This window comes from Primulina tabacum, chromosome 10, assembly GCF_025594145.1.
Source record: "Primulina tabacum isolate GXHZ01 chromosome 10, ASM2559414v2, whole genome shotgun sequence".
Taxonomy (NCBI): domain Eukaryota; kingdom Viridiplantae; phylum Streptophyta; class Magnoliopsida; order Lamiales; family Gesneriaceae; genus Primulina; species Primulina tabacum.
In genome coordinates, this window is record NC_134559.1 from 40,732,508 (window position 1) to 40,750,516 (window position 18,009).

The 18,009-nt window shown below is 44.8% G+C and overlaps 22 non-coding genes across 22 annotated transcripts; all 22 read left to right on the forward strand.

Annotated features, from left to right (window-relative positions):
- Positions 1-124: 124 nt before the first annotated feature.
- Positions 125-241, forward strand: LOC142515702 (5S ribosomal RNA). Its single transcript, XR_012811533.1, has one exon. It is a non-coding gene; the product is annotated as a 5S ribosomal RNA (ribosomal RNA).
- A 685-nt stretch (positions 242-926) lies between these two features.
- Positions 927-1,044, forward strand: LOC142514944 (5S ribosomal RNA). The gene has a single exon (XR_012810815.1). It is a non-coding gene; the product is annotated as a 5S ribosomal RNA (ribosomal RNA).
- A 679-nt stretch (positions 1,045-1,723) lies between these two features.
- Positions 1,724-1,840, forward strand: LOC142515585 (5S ribosomal RNA). Its single transcript, XR_012811422.1, has one exon. It is a non-coding gene; the product is annotated as a 5S ribosomal RNA (ribosomal RNA).
- Positions 1,841-2,523: 683 nt separating this feature from the next.
- Positions 2,524-2,641, forward strand: LOC142513202 (5S ribosomal RNA). Its single transcript, XR_012809162.1, has one exon. It is a non-coding gene; the product is annotated as a 5S ribosomal RNA (ribosomal RNA).
- Positions 2,642-3,324: 683 nt separating this feature from the next.
- On the forward strand, positions 3,325-3,442 carry LOC142508595 (5S ribosomal RNA). The gene has a single exon (XR_012806802.1). It is a non-coding gene; the product is annotated as a 5S ribosomal RNA (ribosomal RNA).
- Positions 3,443-4,128: 686 nt separating this feature from the next.
- LOC142517355 (5S ribosomal RNA) lies at positions 4,129-4,247 on the forward strand. The gene has a single exon (XR_012813105.1). It is a non-coding gene; the product is annotated as a 5S ribosomal RNA (ribosomal RNA).
- A 682-nt stretch (positions 4,248-4,929) lies between these two features.
- LOC142513741 (5S ribosomal RNA) lies at positions 4,930-5,047 on the forward strand. Its single transcript, XR_012809671.1, has one exon. It is a non-coding gene; the product is annotated as a 5S ribosomal RNA (ribosomal RNA).
- A 684-nt stretch (positions 5,048-5,731) lies between these two features.
- On the forward strand, positions 5,732-5,848 carry LOC142514237 (5S ribosomal RNA). Its single transcript, XR_012810141.1, has one exon. It is a non-coding gene; the product is annotated as a 5S ribosomal RNA (ribosomal RNA).
- Positions 5,849-6,531: 683 nt separating this feature from the next.
- On the forward strand, positions 6,532-6,650 carry LOC142517367 (5S ribosomal RNA). Its single transcript, XR_012813117.1, has one exon. It is a non-coding gene; the product is annotated as a 5S ribosomal RNA (ribosomal RNA).
- A 684-nt stretch (positions 6,651-7,334) lies between these two features.
- Positions 7,335-7,453, forward strand: LOC142517379 (5S ribosomal RNA). Its single transcript, XR_012813129.1, has one exon. It is a non-coding gene; the product is annotated as a 5S ribosomal RNA (ribosomal RNA).
- A 686-nt stretch (positions 7,454-8,139) lies between these two features.
- On the forward strand, positions 8,140-8,258 carry LOC142513510 (5S ribosomal RNA). The gene has a single exon (XR_012809453.1). It is a non-coding gene; the product is annotated as a 5S ribosomal RNA (ribosomal RNA).
- Positions 8,259-8,942: 684 nt separating this feature from the next.
- On the forward strand, positions 8,943-9,061 carry LOC142517391 (5S ribosomal RNA). Its single transcript, XR_012813140.1, has one exon. It is a non-coding gene; the product is annotated as a 5S ribosomal RNA (ribosomal RNA).
- Positions 9,062-9,745: 684 nt separating this feature from the next.
- LOC142513116 (5S ribosomal RNA) lies at positions 9,746-9,864 on the forward strand. Its single transcript, XR_012809078.1, has one exon. It is a non-coding gene; the product is annotated as a 5S ribosomal RNA (ribosomal RNA).
- Positions 9,865-10,548: 684 nt separating this feature from the next.
- On the forward strand, positions 10,549-10,666 carry LOC142512410 (5S ribosomal RNA). Its single transcript, XR_012808837.1, has one exon. It is a non-coding gene; the product is annotated as a 5S ribosomal RNA (ribosomal RNA).
- Positions 10,667-11,349: 683 nt separating this feature from the next.
- LOC142512614 (5S ribosomal RNA) lies at positions 11,350-11,468 on the forward strand. The gene has a single exon (XR_012808859.1). It is a non-coding gene; the product is annotated as a 5S ribosomal RNA (ribosomal RNA).
- A 681-nt stretch (positions 11,469-12,149) lies between these two features.
- Positions 12,150-12,269, forward strand: LOC142513255 (5S ribosomal RNA). Its single transcript, XR_012809212.1, has one exon. It is a non-coding gene; the product is annotated as a 5S ribosomal RNA (ribosomal RNA).
- Positions 12,270-12,950: 681 nt separating this feature from the next.
- On the forward strand, positions 12,951-13,068 carry LOC142514872 (5S ribosomal RNA). The gene has a single exon (XR_012810747.1). It is a non-coding gene; the product is annotated as a 5S ribosomal RNA (ribosomal RNA).
- An 884-nt stretch (positions 13,069-13,952) lies between these two features.
- On the forward strand, positions 13,953-14,071 carry LOC142514031 (5S ribosomal RNA). Its single transcript, XR_012809946.1, has one exon. It is a non-coding gene; the product is annotated as a 5S ribosomal RNA (ribosomal RNA).
- A 686-nt stretch (positions 14,072-14,757) lies between these two features.
- On the forward strand, positions 14,758-14,876 carry LOC142506708 (5S ribosomal RNA). Its single transcript, XR_012804990.1, has one exon. It is a non-coding gene; the product is annotated as a 5S ribosomal RNA (ribosomal RNA).
- A 684-nt stretch (positions 14,877-15,560) lies between these two features.
- On the forward strand, positions 15,561-15,679 carry LOC142514919 (5S ribosomal RNA). Its single transcript, XR_012810791.1, has one exon. It is a non-coding gene; the product is annotated as a 5S ribosomal RNA (ribosomal RNA).
- A 1,060-nt stretch (positions 15,680-16,739) lies between these two features.
- On the forward strand, positions 16,740-16,858 carry LOC142517403 (5S ribosomal RNA). The gene has a single exon (XR_012813151.1). It is a non-coding gene; the product is annotated as a 5S ribosomal RNA (ribosomal RNA).
- Positions 16,859-17,542: 684 nt separating this feature from the next.
- Positions 17,543-17,661, forward strand: LOC142509528 (5S ribosomal RNA). Its single transcript, XR_012807697.1, has one exon. It is a non-coding gene; the product is annotated as a 5S ribosomal RNA (ribosomal RNA).
- Positions 17,662-18,009: the final 348 nt, after the last annotated feature.

Here is an 18,009-nt window from a genome sequence, read left to right on the forward strand (position 1 = left end):
TTGCCATCGCGCCAGAACGCTTAACTTCGGTTATGATTGGGCGAGAGCAGTGCCGCGTGTTGTCCATCGCCGCCCGCTCCACACGTACTCGAGGGATATAAGAATAAACATCCCACTCAATGTCGGGTGCGATCATACCAGCACTAATGCACCGGATCCCATCAGAACTCCGAAGTTAAGCGTGCTTGGGCGAGAGCAGTACTAGGATGGGTGACCCCTGGGAAGTCTCGTGTTGCCCTTTTTCGTGTTTTCTATTTTGATTACTTGTTGACAGACGATTTTCGGCTCAAATCATCTGAATCTCGATCGGGACCAGATAAGACATGTGAAATGAAAGTAGCTCGGGCACTGCCGGATTTGGACAAAATTGTAGGCTAATTTGATTGTAAACGGGCAAACGGACGAGACTCATTACTACGCAATGAGCTGACGAGATTTTAGCCGAATTCCTTCTCTAAGACCCTCTAATTTGCGATTTACCGCTTCTGTTAAGCTTTCGTTTCCGCGAGAAATCCGCTTAGGAAGGTTCGAAATCGATTCCGGATTCCATTTTATTCGTATCCGAGGCTAAATAATAGCTTTACATTCGTTATTTCCTTCTTCTTATTTTTTTTTTTTCTATTTTCTGGAACATTTATCGATTTTTGTTGTCGTGAGCCAGGTTCTGTGCGGAAGGGTATGACGCAGATTACTCTCGAGGACGGTTAACTCATTAAAAACAATTATTTCGACTGTTCTATCCATAATTTCGTAAACGGTCGCGACCAGAGTCTTCCCAGGGAGGTCAACCCATCCTAAGCTCTGCCATCGCGCCAGAACGCTTAACTTCATGGTTATGATTGGCGGAGAGCAGTGCCGCGTGTGTCCATCGCCGCCGCTGCCACACGTACTCGAGGGATATAAGAATAAACATCCCACTCAATGTCGGGTGCGATCATACCAGCACTAATGCACCGGATCCCATCAGAACTCCGAAGTTAAGCGTTCTTGGGCGAGAGCAGTACTAGGATGGTGACCCCCTGGGAAGTCCTCGTGTTGCACCCTTTTTCGTGTTTTTCTATTTTTGATTACTTGTTGACAGACGATTTTCGGCTCAAATCATCTGAATCTCGATCGGGACCAGATAAGACATGTGAAATGAAAGTAGCTCGGGCACTGCCGGATTTGGACAAATTGTAGGCTAATTTGATTGTAAACGGGCAAACGGACGAGACTCATTACTACGCAATGAGCTGACGAGATTTTAGCCGAATTCCTTCTCTAAGACCCTCTAATTTGCGATTAACGCTTCTGTTAAGCTTTCGTTTCCTCGAGAAATCCGCTTAGGAAGTTCGAAATTCGATTCCGGTTCCATTTTATCGTATCCCAGGCATAATAATAGCTTTACATTCGTTATTCCTTCTTCTTATTTTTTTTTCTATTTTCTGGAACATTTATCGATTTTTGTTGTCGTGAGCCGGTTCTGTGCGGAAGGGTATGACGCAGATTACTCCGGAGACGGTTAACTAATTAAAACAATTATTTCGACTGTTTTATCCATAATTTACGTAAACGATCGCGACACGAGGTCTTCCCAGGGAGGTCACCCATCCTACCTCTGCCATCGCGCCAGAACGCTTAACTTCGTGGTTATGATTGGGCGAGAGCAGTGCCGCGTGTTGTCCATCGCCGCCCGCTCCACACGTACTCGAGGGATATAAGAATAAACATCCCACTCAATGTCGGGTGCGATCATACCAGCACTAATGCACCGGATCCCATCAGAACTCCGAAGTTAAGCGTGCTTGGGCGAGAGCAGTACTAGGATGGTGACCCCCTGGAAGTCCTCGTGTTGCACCCTTTTTCGTGTTTTTTTATTTTTGATTACTTGTTGACAGACGATTTTCGGCTCAAATCATCTGAATCTCGATCGGGACCAGATAAGACATGTGAAATGAAAGTAGCTCGGGCACTGCCGGATTTGGACAAAATTGTAGGCTAATTTGATTGTAAACGGGCAAACGGACGAGACTCATTACTACGCAATGAGCTGACGAGATTTTAGCCGAATTCCTTCTCTAAGACCCTCTAATTTGCGATTTACCGCTTCTGTTAAGCTTTCGTTTCCTCGAGAAATCCGCTTAGGAAGTTCGAAATTCGATTCCGGTTCCATTTTATCGTATCCCAGGCATAATAATAGCTTTACATTCGTTATTTCCTTCTTCTTATTTTTTTTCTATTTTCTGGGAACATTTATCGATTTTTGTTGTCGTGAGCCGGTTCTGTGCGGAAGGGTATGACGCAGATTACTCCGGAGACGGTTAACTAATTAAAACAATTATTTCGACTGTTTTATCCATAATTTACGTAAACGATCGCGACACGAGGTCTTCCCAGGGAGGTCACCCATCCTACCTCTGCCATCGCGCCAGAACGCTTAACTTCGTGGTTATGATTGGGCGAGAAGCAGTGCCGCGTGTTGTCCATCGCCGCCCGCTCCACACGTACTCGAGGGATATAAGAATAAACATCCCACTCAATGTCGGGTGCGATCATACCAGCACTAATGCACCGGATCCCATCAGAACTCCGAAGTTAAGCGTGCTTGGGCGAGAGCAGTACTAGGATGGGTGACCCCCTGGAAGTCCTCGTGTTGCACCCTTTTTCGTGTTTTTCTATTTTTGATTACTTGTTGACAGACGATTTTCGGCTCAAATCATCTGAATCTCGATCGGGACCAGATAAGACATGTGAAATGAAAGTAGCTCGGGCACTGCCGGATTTGGACAAAATTGTAGGCTAATTTGATTGTAAACGGGCAAACGGACGAGACTCATTACTACGCAATGAGCTGACGAGATTTTAGCCGAATTCCTTCTCTAAGACCCTCTAATTTGCGATTTACCGCTTCTGTTAAGCTTTCGTTTCCTCGAGAAATCCGCTTAGGAAGTTCGAAATTCGATTCCGGTTCCATTTTATCGTATCCCAGGCATAATAATAGCTTTACATTCGTTATTTCCTTCTTCTTATTTTTTTTCTATTTTCTGGGAACATTTATCGATTTTTGTTGTCGTGAGCCGGTTCTGTGCGGAAGGGTATGACGCAGATTACTCCGGAGACGGTTAACTAATTAAAAACAATTATTTCGACTGTTTTATCCATAATTTACGTAAACGATCGCGACACGAGGTCTTCCCAGGGAGGTCACCCATCCTAGCTCTGCCATCGCGCCAGAACGCTTAACTTCGTGGTTATGATTGGGCGAGAGCAGTGCCGCGTGTTGTCCATCGCCGCCCGCTCCACACGTACTCGAGGGATATAAGAATAAACATCCCACTCAATGTCGGGTGCGATCATACCAGCACTAATGCACCGGATCCCATCAGAACTCCGAAGTTAAGCGTGCTTGGGCGAGAGCAGTACTAGGATGGGTGACCCCCTGAGAAGTCTCGTGTTGCACCCTTTTTCGGGTTTTTTCTATTTTTGATTACTTGTTGACAGACGATTTTCGGCTCAAATCATCTGAATCTCGATCGGGACCAGATAAGACATGTGAAATGAAAGTAGCTCGGGCACTGCCGGATTTGGACAAAATTGTAGGCTAATTTGATTGTAAACGGGCAAACGGACGAGACTCATTACTACGCAATGAGCTGACGAGATTTTAGCCGAATTCCTTCTCTAAGACCCTCTAATTTGCGATTTACCGCTTCTGTTAAGCTTTCGTTTCCTCGAGAAATCCGCTTAGGAAGTTCGAAATTCGATTCCGGTTCCATTTTATCGTATCCCAGGCATAATAATAGCTTTACATTCGTTATTTCCTTCTTCTTATTTTTTTTTCTATTTTCTGGGAACATTTATCGATTTTTGTTGTCGTGAGCCGGTTCTGTGCGGAAGGGTATGACGCAGATTACTCCGGAGACGGTTAACTCATTAAAACAATTATTTCGACTGTTTTATCCATAATTTACGTAAACGATCGCGACACGAGGTCTTCCCAGGGAGGTCACCCATCCTAAGCTCTGCCATCGCGCCAGAACGCTTAACTTCGTGGTTATGATTGGGCGAAGAGCAGTGCCGCGTGTTGTCCATCGCCGCCCGCTCCACACGTACTCGAGGGATATAAGAATAAACATCCCACTCAATGTCGGGTGCGATCATACCAGCACTAATGCACCGGATCCCATCAGAACTCCGAAGTTAAGCGTGCTTGGGCGAGAGCAGTACTAGGATGGGTGACCCCCTGGGAAGTCCTCGTGTTGCACCCTTTTTCGTGTTTTTCTATTTTTGATTACTTGTTGACAGACGATTTTCGGCTCAAATCATCTGAATCTCGATCGGGACCAGATAAGACATGTGAAATGAAAGTAGCTCGGGCACTGCCGGATTTGGACAAAATTGTAGGCTAATTTGATTGTAAACGGGCAAACGGACGAGACTCATTACTACGCAATGAGCTGACGAGATTTTAGCCGAATTCCTTCTCTAAGACCCTCTAATTTGCGATTTACCGCTTCTGTTAAGCTTTCGTTTCCTCGAGAAATCCGCTTAGGAAGTTCGAAATTCGATTCCGGTTCCATTTTATCGTATCCCAGGCATAATAATAGCTTTACATTCGTTATTTCCTTCTTCTTATTTTTTTTCTATTTTCTGGGAACATTTATCGATTTTTGTTGTCGTGAGCCGGTTCTGTGCGGAAGGGTATGACGCAGATTACTCCGGAGACGGTTAACTAATTAAAACAATTATTTCGACTGTTTTATCCATAATTTACGTAAACGATCGCGACACGAGGTCTTCCCAGGGAGGTCACCCATCCTACCTCTGCCATCGCGCCAGAACGCTTAACTTCGTGGTTATGATTGGGCGAGAGCAGTGCCGCGTGTTGTCCATCGCCGCCCGCTCCACACGTACTCGAGGGATATAAGAATAAACATCCCACTCAATGTCGGGTGCGATCATACCAGCACTAATGCACCGGATCCCATCAGAACTCCGAAGTTAAGCGTGCTTGGGCGAGAGCAGTACTAGGATGGGTGACCCCTGGAAAGTCCTCGTGTTGCACCCCTTTTTCGGGTTTTTCTATTTTTTATTACTTGTTGACAGACGATTTTCGGCTCAAATCATCTGAATCTCGATCGGGACCAGATAAGACATGTGAAATGAAAGTAGCTCGGGCACTGCCGGATTTGGACAAAATTGTAGGCTAATTTGATTGTAAACGAGCAAACGGACGAGACTCATTACTACGCAATGAGCTGACGAGATTTAAGCCGAATTCCTTCTCTAAGACCCTCTAATTTGCGATTTACCGCTTCTGTTAAGCTTTCATTTCCTCGAGAAATCCGCTTAGGAAGTTCGAAATTCGATTCCGGTTCCATTTTATCGTATCCCAGGCATAATAATAGCTTTACATTCGTTATTTCCTTCTTCTTATTTTTTTTTCTATTTTCTGGGAACATTTATCGATTTTTGTTGTCGTGAGCCGGTTCTGTGCGGAAGGGTATGACGCAGATTACTCCGGAGACGGTTAACTCATTAAAACAATTATTTCGACTGTTTTATCCATAATTTACGTAAACGATCGCGACACGAGGTCTTCCCAGGGAGGTCACCCATACTACCTCTGCCATCGCGCCAGAACGCTTAACTTCGTGGTTATGATTGGGCGAAAGCAGTGCCGCGTGTTGTCCATCGCCGCCCGCTCCACACGTACTCGAGGGATATAAGAATAAACATCCCACTCAATGTCGGGTGCGATCATACCAGCACTAATGCACCGGATCCCATCAGAACTCCGAAGTTAAGCGTGCTTGGGCGAGAGCAGTACTAGGATGGGTGACCCCTGGAAGTCCTCGTGTTGCACCCTTTTTCGTGTTTTTCTATTTTTGATTACTTGTTGACAGACGATTTTCGGCTCAAATCATCTGAATCTCGATCGGGACCAGATAAGACATGTGAAATGAAAGTAGCTCGGGCACTGCCGGATTTGGACAAAATTGTAGGCTAATTTGATTGTAAACGGGCAAACGGACGAGACTCATTACTACGCAATGAGCTGACGAGATTTAGCCGAATTCCTTCTCTAAGACCCTCTAATTTGCGATTTACCGCTTCTGTTAAGCTTTCAGTTTCCTCGAGAAATCCGCTTAGGAAGTTCGAAATTCGATTCCGGTTCCATTTTATCGTATCCCAGGCATAATAATAGCTTTACATTCGTTATTTCCTTCTTCTTATTTTTTTTCTATTTTCTGGGAACATTTATCGATTTTTGTTGTCGTGAGCCGGTTCTGTGCGGAAGGGTATGACGCAGATTACTCCGGAGACGGTTAACTAATTAAAACAATTATTTCGACTGTTTTATCCATAATTTACGTAAACGATCGCGACACGAGGTCTTCCCAGGGAGGTCACCCATACTACCTCTGCCATCGCGCCAGAACGCTTAACTTCAGTGGTTATGATTGGGCGAGAGCAGTGCCGCGTGTTGTCCATCGCCGCCCGCTCCACACGTACTCGAGGGATATAAGAATAAACATCCCACTCAATGTCGGGTGCGATCATACCAGCACTAATGCACCGGATCCCATCAGAACTCCGAAGTTAAGCGTGCTTGGGCGAGAGCAGTACTAGGATGGGTGACCCCCTGGGAAGTCCTCGTGTTGCACCCTTTTTCGTGTTTTTTCTATTTTTGATTACTTGTTGACAGACGATTTTCGGCTCAAATCATCTGAATCTCGATCGGGACCAGATAAGACATGTGAAATGAAAGTAGCTCGGGCACTGCCGGATTTGGACAAAATTGTAGGCTAATTTGATTGTAAACGGGCAAACGGACGAGACTCATTACTACGCAATGAGCTGACGAGATTTTAGCCGAATTCCTTCTCTAAGACCCTCTAATTTGCGATTTACCGCTTCTGTTAAGCTTTCGTTTCCTCGAGAAATCCGCTTAGGAAGTTCGAAATTCGATTCCGGTTCCATTTTATCGTATCCCAGGCATAATAATAGCTTTACATTCGTTATTTCCTTCTTCTTATTTTTTTTCTATTTTCTGGGAACATTTATCGATTTTTGTTGTCGTGAGCCGGTTCTGTGCGGAAGGGTATGACGCAGATTACTCCGGAGACGGTTAACTAATTAAAACAATTATTTCGACTGTTTTATCCATAATTTACGTAAACGATCGCGACACGAGGTCTTCCCAGGGAGGTCACCCATCCTACCTCTGCCATCGCGCCAGAACGCTTAACTTCGTGGTTATGATTGGGCGAGAAGCAGTGCCGCGTGTTGTCCATCGCCGCCCGCTCCACACGTACTCGAGGGATATAAGAATAAACATCCCACTCAATGTCGGGTGCGATCATACCAGCACTAATGCACCGGATCCCATCAGAACTCCGAAGTTAAGCGTGCTTGGGCGAGAGCAGTACTAGGATGGGTGACCCCCTGGGAAGTCCTCGTGTTGCACCCTTTTTCGTGTTTTTCTATTTTTGATTACTTGTTGACAGACGATTTTCGGCTCAAATCATCTGAATCTCGATCGGGACCAGATAAGACATGTGAAATGAAAGTAGCTCGGGCACTGCCGGATTTGGACAAAATTGTAGGCTAATTTGATTGTAAACGGGCAAACGGACGAGACTCATTACTACGCAATGAGCTGACGAGATTTTAGCCGAATTCCTTCTCTAAGACCCTCTAATTTGCGATTTAACGCTTCTGTTAAGCTTTCGTTTCCTCGAGAAATCCGCTTAGGAAGTTCGAAATTCGATTCCGGTTCCATTTTATCGTATCCCAGGCATAATAATAGCTTTACATTCGTTATTTCCTTCTTCTTATTTTTTTTTCTATTTTCTGGGAACATTTATCGATTTTTGTTGTCGTGAGCCGGTTCTGTGCGGGGAAGGGTTTGACGCAGATTACTCCGGAGACGGTTAACTCATTAAAACAAATTATTTGGACTGTTTTATCCATAATTTACGTAAACGGTCGCGACACGAGGTCTTCCCAGGGAGGTCACCCATCCTAGCTCTGCCATCGCGCCAGAACGCTTAACTTCATGGTTATGATTGGGCGAGAGCAGTGCCGCGTGTTGTCCATCGCCGCCCGCTCCACACGTACTCGAGGGATATAAGAATAAACATCCCACTCAATGTCGGGTGCGATCATACCAGCACTAATGCACCGGATCCCATCAGAACTCCGAAGTTAAGCGTGCTTGGGCGAGAGCAGTACTAGGATGGGTGACACCCTGAGAAGTCCTCGTGTTGCACCCTTTTTCGTGTTTTTCTATTTTTGATTACTTGTTGACAGACGATTTTCGGCTCAAATCATCTGAATCTCGATCGGGACCAGATAAGACATGTGAAATGAAAGTAGCTCGGGCACTGCCGGATTTGGACAAAATTGTAGGCTAATTTGATTGTAAACGGGCAAACGGACGAGACTCATTACTACGCAATGAGCTGACGAGATTTAAGCCGAATTCCTTCTCTAAGACCCTCTAATTTGCGATTTACCGCTTCTGTTAAGCTTTCATTTCATCGAGAAATCCGCTTAGGAAGTTCGAAATTCGATTCCGGTTCCATTTTATCGTATCCCAGGCATAATAATAGCTTTACATTCGTTATTTCCTTCTTCTTATTTTTTTTTCTATTTTCTGGGAACATTTATCGATTTTTGTTGTCGTGAGCCGGTTCTGTGCGGAAGGGTATGACGCAGATTACTCCGGAGACGGTTAACTAATTTAAAACAATTATTTCGACTGTTTTATCCATAATTTACGTAAACGATCGCGACACGAGGTCTTCCCAGGGAGGTCACCCATCCTAGCTCTGCCATCGCGCCAGAACGCTTAACTTCGTGGTTATGATTGGGCGAGAGCAGTGCCGCGTGTTGTCCATCGCCGCCCGCTCCACACGTACTCGAGGGATATAAGAATAAACATCCCACTCAATGTCGGGTGCGATCATACCAGCACTAATGCACCGGATCCCATCAGAACTCCGAAGTTAAGCGTGCTTGGGCGAGAGCAGTACTAGGATGGGTGACCCCCTGGGAAGTCCTCGTGTTGCACCCTTTTTCGTGTTTTTCTATTTTTGATTACTTGTTGACAGACGATTTTCGGCTCAAATCTTCTGAATCTCGATCGGGACCAGATAAGACATGTGAAATGAAAGTAGCTCGGGCACTGCCGGATTTGGACAAAATTGTAGGCTAATTTGATTGTAAACGGGCAAACGGACGGGACTCATTACTACGCAATGAGCTGACGAGATTTAAGCCGAATTCCTTCTCTAAGACCCTCTAATTTGCGATTTACCGCTTCTGTTAAGCTTTCGTTTCCTCGAGAAATCCGCTTAGGAAGTTCGAAATTCGATTCCGGTTCCATTTTATCGTATCCCAGGCATAATAATAGCTTTACATTCGTTATTTCCTTCTTCTTATTTTTTTTTCTATTTTCTGGGAACATTTATCGATTTTTGTTGTCGTGAGCCGGTTCTGTGCGGAAGGGTATGACGCAGATTACTCCGGAGACGGTTAACTAATTAAAAACAATTATTTCGACTGTTTTATCCATAATTTACGTAAACGATCGCGACACGAGGTCTTCCCAGGGAGGTCACCCATCCTACCTCTGCCATCGCGCCAGAACGCTTAACTTCGTGGTTATGATTGGGCGAGAGCAGTGCCGCGTGTTGTCCATCGCCACCCGCTCCACACGTACTCGAGGGATATAAGAATAAACATCCCACTCAATGTCGGGTGCGATCATACCAGCACTAATGCACAGGATCCCATCAGAACTCCGAAGTCAAGCGTGCTTGGGCGAGAGCAGTACTAGGATGGGTGACCTCCTGGGAAGTCCTCGTGTTGCACCCTTTTTCGGGTTTTTCTATTTTTGATTACTTGTTGACAGACGATTTTCGGCTCAAATCATCTGAATCTCGATCGGGACCAGATAAGACATGTGAAATGAAAGTAGCTCGGGCACTGCCGGATTTGGACAAAATTGTAGGCTAATTTGATTGTAAACGGGCAAACGGACGAGACTCATTACTACGCAATGAGCTGACGAGATTTTAGCCGAATTCCTTCTCTAAGACCCTCTAATTTGCGATTTACCGCTTCTGTTAAGCTTTCGTTTCCTCGAGAAATCCGCTTAGGAAGTTCGAAATTCGATTCCGGTTCCATTTTATCGTATCCCAGGCATAATAATAGCTTTACATTCGTTATTTCCTTCTTCTTATTTTTTTTTCTATTTTCTGGGAACATTTATCGATTTTTGTTGTCGTGAGCCGGTTCTGTGCGGAAGGGTATGACGCAGATTACTCCGGAGACGGTTAACTAATTTAAAACAATTATTTCGACTGTTTTATCCATAATTTACGTAAACGATCGCGACACGAGGTCTTCCCAGGGAGGTCACCCATCCTACCTCTGCCATCGCGCCAGAACGCTTAACTTCGTGGTTATGATTGGGCGAGAGCAGTGCCGCGTGTTGTCCATCGCCGCCCGCTCCACACGTACTCGAGGGATATAAGAATAAACATCCCACTCAATGTCGGGTGCGATCATACCAGCACTAATGCACCGGATCCCATCAGAACTCCGAAGTTAAGCGTGCTTGGGCGAGAGCAGTACTAGGATGGGTGACCTCCTGGAAGTCCTCGTGTTGCACCCCTTTTCGTGTTTTTCTATTTTTGATTACTTGTTGACAGACGATTTTCGGCTCAAATCATCTGAATCTCGATCGGGACCAGATAAGACATGTGAAATGAAAGTAGCTCGGGCACTGCCGGATTTGGACAAAATTGTAGGCTAATTTGATTGTAAACGGGCAAACGGACGAGACTCATTACTACGCAATGAGCTGACGAGATTTTAGCCGAATTCCTTCTCTAAGACCCTCTAATTTGCGATTTACCGCTTCTGTTAAGCTTTCGTTTCCTCGAGAAATCCGCTTAGGAAGTTCGAAATTCGATTCCGGTTCCATTTTATCGTATCCCAGGCATAATAATAGCTTTACATTCGTTATTTCCTTCTTCTTATTTTTTTTTCTATTTTCTGGGAACATTTATCGATTTTTGTTGTCGTGAGCCGGTTCTGTGCGGAAGGGTATGACGCAGATTACTCCGGAGACGGTTAACTCATTAAAACAATTATTTCGACTGTTTTATCCATAATTTACGTAAACGGTCGCGACACGAGGTCTTCCCAGGGAGGTCACCCATCCTAGCTCTGCCATCGCGCCAGAACGCTTAACTTCATGGTTATGATTGGGCGAGAGCAGTGCCGCGTGTTGTCCATCGCCGCCCGCTCCACACGTACTCGAGGGATATAAGAATAAACATCCCACTCAATGTCGGGTGCGATCATACCAGCACTAATGCACCGGATCCCATCAGAACTCCGAAGTTAAGCGTGCTTGGGCGAGAGCAGTACTAGGATGGGTGACCTCCTGGGAAGTCCTCGTGTTGCACCCTTTTCGTGTTTTTCTATTTTTGATTACTTGTTGACAGACGATTTTCGGCTCAAATCATCTGAATCTCGATCGGGACCAGATAAGACATGTGAAATGAAAGTAGCTCGGGCACTGCCGGATTTGGACAAAATTGTAGGCTAATTTGATTGTAAACGGGCAAACGGACGAGACTCATTACTACGCAATGAGCTGACGAGATTTTAGCCGAATTCCTTCTCTAAGACCCTCTAATTTGCGATTTACCGCTTCTGTTAAGCTTTCGTTTCCTCGAGAAATCCGCTTAGGAAGTTCGAAATTCGATTCCGGTTCCATTTTATCGTATCCCAGGCATAATAATAGCTTTACATTCGTTATTTCCTTCTTCTTATTTTTTTTCTATTTTCTGGGAACATTTATCGATTTTTGTTGTCGTGAGCCGGTTCTGTGCGGAAGGGTATGACGCAGATTACTCCGGAGACGGTTAACTCATTAAAACAATTATTTCGACTGTTTTATCCATAATTTACGTAAACGATCGCGACACGAGGTCTTCCCAGGGAGGTCACCCATCCTAGCTCTGCCATCGCGCCAGAACGCTTAACTTCGTGGTTATGATTGGGCGAGAGCAGTGCCGCGTGTTGTCCATCGCCGCCCGCTCCACACGTACTCGAGGGATATAAGAATAAACATCCCACTCAATGTCGGGTGCGATCATACCAGCACTAATGCACATGGATCCCATCAGAACTCCGAAGTTAAGCGTGCTTGGGCGAGAGCAGTACTAGGATGGGTGACCTCCTGGGAAGTCCTCGTGTTGCACCCTTTTCGTGTTTTTCTATTTTTGATTACTTGTTGACAGACGATTTTCGGCTCAAATCATCTGAATCTCGATCGGGACCAGATAAGACATGTGAAATGAAAGTAGCTCGGGCACTGCCGATTTGGACAAAATTGTAGGCTAATTTGATTGTAAACGGGCAAACGGACGAGACTCATTACTACGCAATGAGCTGACGAGATTTTAGCCGAATTCCTTCTCTAAGACCCTCTAATTTGCGATTACCGCTTCTGTTAAGCTTTCGTTTCCTCGAGAAATCCGCTTAGGAAGTTCGAAATTCGATTCCGGTTCCATTTTATCGTATCCCAGGCATAATAATAGCTTTACATTCGTTATTTCCTTCTTCTTATTTTTTTTTCTATTTTCTGGGAACATTTATCGATTTTTGTTGTCGTGAGCCGGTTCTGTGCGGAAGGGTATGACGCAGATTACTCCGGAGACGGTTAACTAATTAAAACAATTATTTCGACTGTTTTATCCATAATTTACGTAAACGATCGCGACACGAGGTCTTCCCAGGGAGGTCACCCATCCTACCTCTGCCATCGCGCCAGAACGCTTAACTTCATGGTTATGATTGGGCGAGAAGCAGTGCCGCGTGTTGTCCATCGCCGCCCGCTCCACACGTACTCGAGGGATATAAGAATAAACATCCCACTCAATGTCGGGTGCGATCATACCAGCACTAATGCACCTGATCCCATCAGAACTCCGAAGTTAAGCGTGCTTGGGCGAGAGCAGTACTAGGATGGGTGACCCCCTGGAAGTCCTCGTGTTGCACCCTTTTTCGTGTTTTTCTATTTTTGATTACTTGTTGACAGACGATTTTCGGCTCAAATCAATCTGAATCTCGATCGGGACCAGATAGACATGTGAAATGAAAGTAGCTCGGGCAACTGCCGGATTTGGACAAAATTGTAGGCTAATTGATTGTAAACGGGCAAACGACGTAGACTCATTACTACGCATGAGCTGACGAGATTTTAGCCGAATTCCTTCTCTAAGACCCTCTAATTTGCGATTTAAAACCTTTCTTTAAGCTTTCGTGTCCTCGGGAAATCTGCTTAGGAAGTTCGAATTCGATTCCGGTTTCCATTTTAATCGTATCCCAGGCTAATAATAGCTTTACATTCTTTATTTCCTTCTTCTTATTTTTTTTCTATTTACGCAATGAGCTGACGAGATTTTAGCCGAATTCCTTCTCTAAGACCCTTTAATTTGCTATTTACCGCTTCTGTTAAGCTTTCGTTTCCTCGAGAAATCCGCTTAGGAAGTTCGAAATTCGATTCCGGTTCCATTTTATCGTATCCCAGACATAATAATAGCTTTACATTCGTTATTTCCTTCTTCTTATTTTTTTTTTATTTTCTGGGAACGTTTATCGATTTTTGTTGTCGTGAGCCGGTTCTGTGCGGAAGGGTATGACGCAGATTACTCCGGAGGCGGTTAACTCATTAAAAACAATTATTTCGACTGTTTTATCCATAATTTACTTAAACGATCGCGACACGAGGTCTTCCTAGGGAGGTCACCCATCCTAGCTCTACCATCGCGCCATAACACTTAACTTCATGGTTATGATTGGGCGAGAGGAGTGCCGCGTGTTGTCCATCGCCGCCCGCTCCACACGTACTCGAGGGATATAAGAATAAACATCCCACTCAATGTGGGTGCTATCATACCAGCACTAATGCACCGGATCCCATCAGAATTCCGAAGTTAAGCGTGCTTGGGCGTGAGCAGTACTAGGATGGGTGACCCCCAGGGAAGTCCTCGTGTTGCACCCCTTTTCGTGTTTTTCTATTTTTGATTACTTGTTGACAGACGATTTTCGGCTCAAATCATCTGAATCTCGATCGGGACCAGATAAGACATGTGAAATGAAAGTAGCTCGGGCACTGCCGGATTTGGACAAAATTGTAGGCTAATTTGATTGTAAACGGGCAAACGGACGAGACTCATTACTACGCAATGAGCTGACGAGATTTTAGCCGAATTCCTTCTCTAAGACCCTCTAATTTTGCGATTTACCGCTTCTGTTAAGCTTTCGTTTCCTCGAGAAATCCGCTTAGGAAGTTCGAAATTCGATTCCGGTTCCATTTTATCGTATCTCAGGCATAATAATAGCTTTACATTCGTTATTTTCTTCTTCTTATTTTTTTTTCTAATTTTCTGGGAACATTTATCGATTTTTGTTGTCGTGAGCCGGTTCTGTGCGGAAGGGTATGACGCAGATTACTCCAGAGACGGTTAACTCATTAAAAACAATTATTTCGACTGTTTTATCCATAATTTACGTAAACGGTCGCGACACGAGGTCTTCCCAGGGAGGTCACCCATCCTAGCTCTGCCATCGCGCCAGAACGCTTAACTTCATGGTTATGATTGGGCGAGAGCAGTGCCGCGTGTTGTCCGTCGCCGCTTGCTCCACACGTACTCGAGGGATATAAGAATAAACATCCCACTCAATGTCGGGTGCGATCATACCAGCACTAATGCCATGGATCCCATCAGAACTCCGAAGTTAAGCGTGCTTGGACGAGAGCAGTACTAGGATCGGTGACCTCCTGGGAAGTCCTCGTGTTGCACCCTTTTTCGTGTTTTTCTATTTTTGATTACTTGTTGACAGACGATTTTCGGCTCAAATCATCTGAATCTCGATCGAGACCAGATAAGACATGTGAAATGAAAGTAGCTCGGGCACTGCCGGATTTGGACAAAATTGTAGGCTAATTTGATTGTAAACAGGCAAACGGACGAGACTCATTACTACGCAATGAGCTGACGAGATTTTAGCCGAATTCCTTCTCTAAGACCCTCTAATTTGCGATTTACCGCTTCTGTTAAGCTTTCGTTTCCTCGAGAAATCCGCTTAGGAAGTTCGAAATTCGATTCCGGTTCCATTTTATCGTATCCCAGGCATAATAATAGCTTTACATTCGTTATTTCCTTCTTCTTATTTTTTTTTCTATTTTCTGGGAACATTTATCGATTTTTGTTGTCGTGAGCCGGTTCTGTGCGGAAGGGTATGACGCAGATTACTCCGGAGACGGTTAACTCATTAAAAACAATTATTTCGACTGTTTTATCCATAATTTACGTAACCGGTCGCGACACGAGGTCTTCCCAGGGAGGTCACCCATCCTAGCTCTGCCATCGCGCCAGAACGCTTAACTTCATGGTTATGATTGGGCGAGAGCAGTGCCGCGTGTTGTCCATCGTCGCCCGCTCCACACGTACTCGAGGGATATTAGAATAAACATCCCACTCAATGTCGGGTGCGATCATACCAGCACTAATGCACCGGATCCCAACAGAACTCCGAAGTTAAGCGTGCTTGGGCAAGAGCAGTACTAGGATGGGTGACCCCCTGGAAAGTCCTCGTGTTGCACCCTTTATCGTGTTTTTCTATTTTTGATTACTTGTTGACAAACGATTTTCGGCTCAAATCATCTGAATCTCGATCTGGACCAGATAAGACATGTGAAATGAAAGTAGCTCGGGCACTGCCGGATTTGGACAAAATTGTAGGCTAATTTGATTGTAAACGGGTAAACGGACGAGACTCATTACTACGCAATGAGCTGACGAGATTTTAGACGAATTCCTTCTCTAAACCCTCTAATTTTCGATTTACCGCTTCTGTTAAGCTTTCGCTTCCTAGAGAAATCCGCTCAGGAAGTTCGAAATTCGATTCCAGTTCCATTTTATCGTATCCTAGGCATAATAATAGCTTTACATCGTTATTTACCCCTAGGTTGTCTTCGTGTTGCACCCCTTTTCGGGTTTTTCTATTTTTGATTACTTGTTGACAGACGATTTTCGGCTCAAATCATCTGAATCTCGATCGGGACCAGATAAGACATGTGAAATGAAAGTAGCTCGGGCACTGCCGGATTTGGACAAAATTGTAGGCTAATTTGATTGTAAACGGGCAAACGGACGAGACTCATTACTACGCAATGAGCTGACGAGATTTAAGCTGAATTCCTTCTCTAAGACCCTCTAATTTGCGATTTACCGCTTCTGTTAAGCTTTCATTTCATCGAGAAATCCGCTTAGGAAGTTCGAAATTCGATTCCGGTTCCATTTTATCGTATCCCAGGCATAATAATAGCTTTACATTCGTTATTTCCTTCTTCTTATTTTTTTTTCTATTTTCTGGGATCATTTATCGATTTTTGTTGTCGTGAGCCGGTTCTGTGCGGAAGGGCAGATTACTCCGGAGACGGTTAACTAATTTAAAACAATTATTTCGACTGTTTTATCCATAATTTACGTAAACGATCGCGACACGAGGTCTTCTCAGGGAGGTCACCCATACTACCTCTGCCATCGCGCCAGAACGCTTAACTTCGTGGTTATGATTGGGCGAAAGCAGTGCCGCGTGTTGTCCATCGCCGCCCGCTCCACACGTACTCGAGGGATATAAGAATAAACATCCCACTCAATGTCGGGTGCGATCATACCAGCACTAATGCACCGGATCCCATCAGAACTCCGAAGTTAAGCGTGCTTGGGCGAGAGCAGTACTAGGATGGGTGACCCCCTGGGAAGTCCTCGTGTTGCACCCTTTTTCGTGTTTTTCTATTTTTGATTACTTGTTGACAGACGATTTTCGGCTCAAATCATCTGAATCTCGATCGGGACCAGATAAGACATGTGAAATGAAAGTAGCTCGGGCACTGCCGGATTTGGACAAAATTGTAGGCTAATTTGATTGTAAACGGGCAAACGGACGAGACTCATTACTACGCAATGAGCTGACGAGATTTTAGCCGAATTCCTTCTCTAAGACCCTCTAATTTGCGATTTACCGCTTCTATTAAGCTTTCGTTTCCTCGAGAAATCCGCTTAGGAAGTTCGAAATTCGATTCCGGTTCCATTTTATCGTATCCCAGGCATAATAGTAGCTTTACATTCGTTGATTCCTTCTTCTTATTTTTTTTTCTATTTTCTGGGAACATTTATCGATTTTTGTTGTCGTGAGCCGGTTCTGTGCGGAAGGGTATGACGCAGATTACTCCGGAGACGGTTAACTAATTTAAAACAATTATTTCGACTGTTTTATCCATAATTTACGTAAACGATCGCGACACGAGGTCTTCCCAGGGAGGTCACCCATCCTACCTCTGCCATCGCGCCAGAACGCTTAACTTCGTGGTTATGATTGGGCGAGAGCAGTGCCGCGTGTTGTCCAGCGCCACCTGCTCCACACGTACTCGAGGGATATAAGAATAAACATCCCACTCAATGTCGGGTGCGATCATACCAGCACTAATGCACCGGATCCCATCAGAACTCCGAAGTTAAGCGTGCTTGGGCGAGAGCAGTACTAGGATGGGTGACCTCCTAGGAAGTTCTCGTGTTGTACCCCTTTTCGGGTTTTTCTATTTTTGATTACTTGTTGACAGACGATTTTCGGCTCAAATCATCTGAATCTCGATCGGGACCAGATAAGACATGTGAAATGAAAGTAGCTCGGCCACTGCCAGATTTGGACAAAATTGTAGGCTAATTTGATTGTAAACGAGGCAAACGGACGAGACTCATTACTACGCAATGAGCTGACGAGATTTTAGCCGAATTCCTTCTCTAAGACCCTCTAATTTGCGATTTAACGCTTCTGTTAAGCTTTCGTTTCCTCGGGAAATCCGCTTAGGAAGTTCGAAATTCGATTCCGGTTCCATTTTATCGTATCCCAGTCATAATAATAGCTTTACAT